This window comes from Armigeres subalbatus, chromosome 2, assembly GCF_024139115.2.
Source record: "Armigeres subalbatus isolate Guangzhou_Male chromosome 2, GZ_Asu_2, whole genome shotgun sequence".
NCBI lineage: Eukaryota > Metazoa > Arthropoda > Insecta > Diptera > Culicidae > Armigeres > Armigeres subalbatus.
Window position 1 is genome coordinate 29324034 of NC_085140.1, and position 7799 is coordinate 29331832.

Sequence of the window (7799 nt, forward strand, 5' to 3'; positions counted from 1 at the left end):
TCCAAATGGATTTTGGCCTGCTCTTCAACATTATGTTATACATACATCAGCATTAATACTGATAATTAACACTGATATGTACTAGGGATCCTATAATGAGAGATATGCGAAAGCGGCCATTGTAAGCCAATCGAGCATTGCAGATTGAGACGAGGTTGAGAGGTATTGAGATAGATTTTAAGAAAAATTTCATTTAATAAACAATTTGTTTTACTTTCGCGAGTAGAAGTAATCTAGTTTATGTATCGTGTTTCGCCTATTTGTATTGCACTTTTATTTTAGTGATGATGCTTACTTAACCCTTAAAGGCGCAAGGCGATTTTTTTAGAAATCGTCGAAAGTATTTTTAGCGTAAATTACCATTAAAATTATTAACATTAAACTAATTTTCGGTTTGTTGTTTTAAAACAACATTGCGCATTTAAGGGTTAAGGCTTCATGACATGTCATTCAGAATGGCTGCCTTGCGGCTTACCAACACAGTCAAACAATCACCCACCTCACCCACCCGGATATGCACAGATTAATTTAATTTATATATTGACTACATACGTGGCCATTTTCTCACTAAAAAAAGTAAATCTGGACATAGTTCGAACTTCAATCTACGCGGCGGTATGATGATATTATCGCATAGCGCTAATGTAGGGAAGATATATAAGCAAGTGCACAAAGTGACAAAATTCCCCCAGTAACGCACCATGCTAACGACATCGCCGTTTTCAACACTCTGCACGTCGTCGGTAGCGTCGTATGCAAGCAATTATGAGGCTATCTGACGTTTAATCATCTTTCTCTTGCACGCGCACAGCCGGGATAGGGTTTGTTTTCATACGGAAACGCTTCCGAAGCGTTTCCGTATGAAAACAAACCCTATCCCGGCTGTGCGCGTGCAAGAGAAAGATGATAAACGTCAGATAGCCTTATTGATCAGCAGGGCTGTCAGATGATTTTTTCGTAAATCTGTATTGGCGACGATAAAAATCTGTATTGTCTGTATTTGTAAAGAAACCCGTATTTTTAAAAATTATGCCAAAAAATTAGTCTGACAATTGACTTCTCCAAAGCCAGAATCACCAATACTAATGTCACTGTGTAGGATGTGTAAAATAAAAGTGGCTGGTAATCCAGTTGCAGAAAAACTATCACAAACACTTTGAGAGGAATACTGCGGAGTCACTCACATTATTCATTTGGAGAAGTCAATTATAATATTATGTGATTTTTTTCCTTTTTGATCGTATAATAAGTAATGTGATTTTCAATGAGATTTCATAACAGCAAAGGAATCAAATTAGGAACTCCAGATGCCTCTTAGAATGATTAGAATATAGTTGAAGTTTCAGATCATGTTAATTTTCCTCAGTAGTTTAAGAAAGTAGAAAATTTTGCTGGGTTTTGGACTGCTTACTAGTTTCAAAAAAAATCAAATAACCGTTTCAAGTGAAAAATCAATGAAATGATTTTTTAGCAATTATTGGACTCAAGTTTAAACGATCTGTGACATTTTAAAATAAATTTATCAATATGTAAATTTGTTGTTGATTTTAAGACTTTTACCGAACAGTTTGGTAATCCAAAATTTGCCAAACACGCACCAGAGAGCTGCTTTAGTCTGTAGATATGCCAAAAATCTGTTCGAAATTTTTAAATTTTCTCTTACCAATTGCAGCATATCATGCTGGCAAACTTATTTTCCCATACGATTGAAACGATGCAATTTGCTTAATAATTATATATTATGACTTAAAAAATTGCTATCTTGATGAATTAAAGAGATATCGAGAGAGATGTAAAATAACTTATTCAAACATTTATCTTGAGGTGACCTATTCAAAATGTATCCAGCATTTCGCGCACGGCAATGGTTGCCGTTTTTTGACACTTGGCTGCCTAGAAAAGTGTCAAACAACGGCAGCCATTAACGCGCGCGAAATGCTGGATTGTACGTGGATTTCCCTATTGGACCCGACCGTTCGAAATAGTCGCTCCTTGAACAGTCGTTAAAATCGCCGTTTCCACCTTCACACTCGTTTTCGTAGTAAAATCTGTCAAAACTGACAAGCCTGCCATGTGCTTTTTGCTGTTTCCATCGGACTTCTCTCTGTTTTCCCGATGTTTTGACAGACAAGGAGCAAAAAACAAGGCAATCTACCAAACATTTATTGAGTTTGGCAAATCTTGCTGCAAGAGGGAACGTTTGAAATAGGCAAGTGAACCGATCTTCGAATCCATTGATCAAGTAAATCCACAATATTTGGAATTCTATTACTAAGATTATTTCAATTGCTGAAACTCCAAGAATTTCACCAATTTTAAATATTACTGGACTGGACGTGTATTGACAGAATCCGGTATAATCTGTAAAAATCTGTATTGCATTTGAAAAATCTGTATAAAATCTGTAATCTGTATCAAGTCTGTATTGATGTTTAAAAATCTATATAATGATATGTCGATATGAACTATTGTGAAATCATAGCGGAAACATTTAAAATATCGATAAAATTAATCAATCTTTTCCTAACGCATTATGTATTGATGCAATAATAATATCTCATTGATTCTGTTTTGGGGTGCATTGTAAAAATTGAAAAATCGGAGCAAAAAATGATCTTGTTTTTTGGTGCGCTTGAGCAGCTGGCAACAACGGTTTAAGATGTAAACATAAACAGCCAGCCTAGTGAAAATAAAATCCAATAATATTCAGCCAAACAAAAGAAAAACTGATGCTTTTCTGACAAATTCCATCAGGTAATCCCATATTTAGACTGTATTGATTGATACTGCGTCTAAATTGGGCTGAACTCTTCCGAATGCATGCAATGTTTACTGTTGTCGGATGTTAACAAAAAATTATTCCCACGTGTATGCTTACTGAATTGATATTGGAAGTTGCCACCACTACAAATCCATGGTTGATGATTTTTATGACACAATTACATATAAATTTGAGTGTCACAACGCTTCACCTTAAACACTGTTAGTGGACAGACAAACATATTCCAAATTGTTATCAAATACAAAGTCATATACAAGCTTCAACATTTTGCGCTGCGGCAAGTGCTGGAAGCGTTTGCTAACAAGAGTAACAGTGTTGCTAAATCGTCTGGAAAAGTATTTGCATATCTCTCATTATAGGATCCGTAGTGCTATCCAGCGAGACCAACAAAACATCTATCAAAAATGAGTCAATATCTGTCAAAAGTAATCTGGCTCTGCGAGCAGGGTTATTTGGAAATTTTTGAACAGTTCCTGTCACTTTTAAGTTTAATTCGATTTTGATTCACGAATCGGACCAAAGCCTAAGTGAAAAACAAGCTTTAGAATTAAAACATTGAACTATTTACAGTGGTGGCCAGTGAATTGTCCTGCTTTCAAACATTTAGTCTAATAATAGCTGTACGAATCATGATATTTCGATACGAAATCAATACACGAGGAACGGATTTCAGGAAGTGTTGATTTTGTTCATTATTTTAAAATGTTGTAGTTTTTAATGCGTAAAAATGGACCACATCAAAAGTAGAGGTGTACCTTCATTAATGACAAATGTTTGAAATTTTGCCCCACGGTTCAGCACGAGCGCGCTTCAGAGTCTCAAATGATATCTTGCTAGTGCTGTGAACATCAATCCAAAAAAATGCAATATTTTTTTAAAACTTTATTAAAGTGATTTCTAAAATATGCTTAATAGACTGGCCCAGCTTAGTATGGGGAGAATTTTTTTGTCGAATTCTGTCACTCATTCGATCTGGAAATTGGTTCTGGTTGCTCGATTGAGCTCAGAATTGCAAAATGGGCAGTTGGTATGCTACAGAACAATTTAACAGAACGTTGTACGATGATTAAATGAACTTTTACTTAGCTACCGGCTGATTTATTAGGAGCTGATTTATTGATCGAATCGTATCAGCCGAAAACTATATAAAAGTTAATTTAATCATCACTCAATGTTCTGTAAAATTGTTCTGTAGCATACCACGTGCCGTTTTTGCAATTCTGAGCTCAATCGAGCAATCAGAAATAATTTCCAGATCGAATGAATAACTGAGGTGTATTTTCCTATACATTTTGACTAAAAATCCCATACAAACTTCAAATCAATTGCGCCAGCTTATGTAACCAGCGATTAAGCTGAAATTTTGAGAGATTAATTTTCTCACCCAAAGACACAATCCAGGGGGATGCCCCGTGGAATTCGACAACTTTTTGCTTCCTGGGATGCTTAAGTTCATCACCAAAAAATTATTTTGCACAATATACAACTTTAAGCCAAAATACAACTTTGGGGCCGTACACAAATTACGTAAGCACTAATGGGGGGAGGGGGGTTTGTCATTTTCTTACGCACCATATAAATAAAATATCATTTGTATGAAAAAAATCTTACATGGTGGGGAGGGGGGTCGAAAAGCCCAGAAAAAATGCTTACGTAATATGTGTACGACCCCTTTAGACCCGAACTCTCGAATTGAGGGTCGGGGGTTCGAGTCCCATCGAAGAGAGAGTGGTTATCTCCAATACATTTTTTAAATCATTATTTTCAACATAATGTACATATTCACATATGAGTTTTCATATTATTATTAGTTTATTCAGACTAAGGCCGAAGTGGCCTGTGCGGTATATAAGAGTCTTCTCCATTCGGCTCGGTCCATGGCTATACGTCGCTAACCACACAGTGTACGAAGGGCCCGCAAGTCATCTTCCACCTGATCGATCCACTTTGCCCGCTGCGTACCTCGCCTTCTTGTGCACGTCGGATCGTTGTCGAGAACCATTTGCACCGGGTTACTGTCCGACATTCTGGCTACGTGCCCGGCCCACCGCAGTCTTTCGATTTTCACGGTGTGAACGATGGATGGTTCTCCTAGCAGCTCATGCAACTCGTGGTTCATTCGTCTCCTCCACGTATCGTCCGCCATCTGCACCCCACCATAGATGGTACGCAGCACTTTCCTTTCGAAAACTCCAACTCCAAACGTCGACATTGATATATGCGCGTTGGTCCTCCACGAGCATCGTCCAGGTCTCGTGTCCGTAGAGGACTATCGGTCTAATGAGCGTTTTGTAGATTGTCAGTTTGGTACGGCGGCGAACTCTATTCGATCGGAGCGTCTTGCGGAGTCCAAAGTACGTACGATTTCCAGCCACTATGCGTCTCCGAATTACTCTGCTGGTATCATTTTCGGCAGTCACCAGTGATCCCAAGTACACAAATTCTTCTACCACCTCGATTTCGTCACCACCGATGCAAACTTGCGGTGGGTGTCTTCTCTTGAACCTCTTCCTATCATGTACTTCGTCTTCGACGTGTTGATGACTAGTCCGATCCGCTTAGCTTCCCTCTTCAGTCTGATGTAGGCTTCCTCCATCTTCTCAAAGTTAAGTGCCATAATATCTATGTTGTCGGCGAAGCCAAATAGCTGGACGGACTCATTGAAAATTGTGCTACTCGTGTTAATCCCTGTTTTTCGTATTACCCCTTCCAAAGCGATGTTGAATAGCAGACACGAAAGACCATCACCTTGCCGTAAACCTCTGCGGGTTTCGAAGGGACTCGAGAATGCCCTTGAAACTCGAACTATGCACATCACCCGATCCGTCGTCGCTTTGATCAACCGTGTCAGTTTATCCGGAAATCCGTGTTCATGCATTAGCTGCCATAGCTGGCCCCGATCGATTATATCATATGCGGCTTTGAAGTCGATGAATAGATGATGTGTGGGCACGTTGTATTCGCGGCATTTCGGCAGTACTCGCCCATAAAAAGTTTTCATAACATTGTAGTAAATTAATGTCCAAGTCGGGTGGTTTAATCCCCGGAATATAGGCAATTAACTTTGATTGAAATCCATTAAATGTTATTTACTCTTATTTGAGTTAATATATACTTGGAATATATGATTGGAAAATTGCGTACTCTTACCTCACCCGATGTGCCCTCTTACTCCACCGGAGGTGTAAGAGTGCGTTTTTCACATGTCTTGAAATAAGGGTTCTACTAAAACGAATTACAATAATTTCAATATTTGTTCCACTGGGTAACATGTAGGAAGAGTATACGAATCGTCGACATTGATATGATATGCAGAAGCTTGCTTCATAAAGCCCCAAACGCAATACAACGGAACGACGACGGAAACGGCGAATTTGACAGTTAGCCCATATATTTTCTGTCAGATTTTCCGCTTCCGTCGCCGTTCCGTTGTATTGCGTTTGGGGCTTAAGGGCTACATGATCGATTGCTCCATGATCTTGGGCTACATGATTGATCTTGCTCCACTCTACTCTATTAGGTTATACAAAAAAAAAAAATCTGTCTACATGTAAGAGTCACAACCACAATCAGCTTAATTTAGAAAAAAAAATCTGAAGGTTTAAAGGTATTAAAATTTACGGGACACTTTATTTTTCAAATAACGGCCATTCAGTAAAGATATGTTTTTTTTTCAGAGTGGTTTCCAGAAACATCAAGTTTTTGAGTTTAGAGTTTAGAGCAGTTCCTGAGAAGATCGAGCATTTCAAATTCGTGGAATGAAGTCGAGTTTGGATAATTGTAAGACATTTAACTAAAACGGAGGTGCAAAAATGTAGCATACATTGTCGATCCTAGTACAAAATTAAATCGAACTTGTATTGAAATGTCGTGAATGAAAACAGAAACAAATGTTCGTGGATGAAGTGAAGTAGATATGAATATTGAAAAAAAGTATAATTTAATTCCAGATTTTATTTTATTCCGAGTACAGTTGTTTGCTGATTACTGTTGCGACGAACGGTTGAACAAATAAAACTCATACCACAGAGAGATACGGAGATCTTTATCGTGTGGTTTTCAGTATCAACGTCAGATTCAGCCATTGTCGCACGCAAATATTGATCAGCAGTTAATTCAGTTCAAGGTAATTATTCATCCTATATTTCCTACGACATTCGCCTTTCAATAATCTTTTGTTTTTTAGAACGGTTCTACCATTCTCAAGTTCTTAAGGGTCGTGAAATGTTAACTTAAATGTAACACATTTAACTGCAAAACGTGTGCAATGACCTAGTATACATTGCCGGAGCTACTACATGAATTGAAAACATATTGAAATATTGTGAATGAAAGTTGAAACAAGGAAGGAAAAAATGAATTTCTTAGTGTACTGAATACCGCAAGCACATGAATGCCGTAGTTTGCTTAGTATTGTTGCGACGAACGTTTGAGTCTAGAAAATTCGTATTTCACAGAGATGGGGCGCTCAGCATTGCGTAAACCGAGGCATCTACGGCCAGACGGCATATATTGTCTCATGGGTACATTGACATCCAGGTGATTATATTAAAGGTGAGTATCCCTTCCATGTTTTACCAAAAACTTAAATTTTTAAATGCCCGCCATTCAACAATTATTTACTATCACAGCGGTTTCCAAAATAGTAGAGTTTGTAAAACAATCGCCGTTCGATAACTGTAAGACATTTAACTGCAATGCGACTTCAAAGACCTAGCTAGGACACAAGAAATTGGCATTGAAATTTGAAGTTTTTGTAAAGGTTAAGTTTTAGTTGAAGTTTTTGTTAGACAAATACAACAAACCGGTGAACAATTCTGATGACCGAATCAACAGCTAAACCATCTGGAACCATTTGATGTCCTAATTCAGCATATCTTCTTCTTCTTATTGGCATTACATCCCCACACTGGGACAGAGCCGCCTCGCAGCTTAGTGTTCATTAAGCACTTCCACAGTTATTAACTGCGAGGTTTCTAAGCCAGGTTACCATTTTTGCATTCGTATATCATGAGGC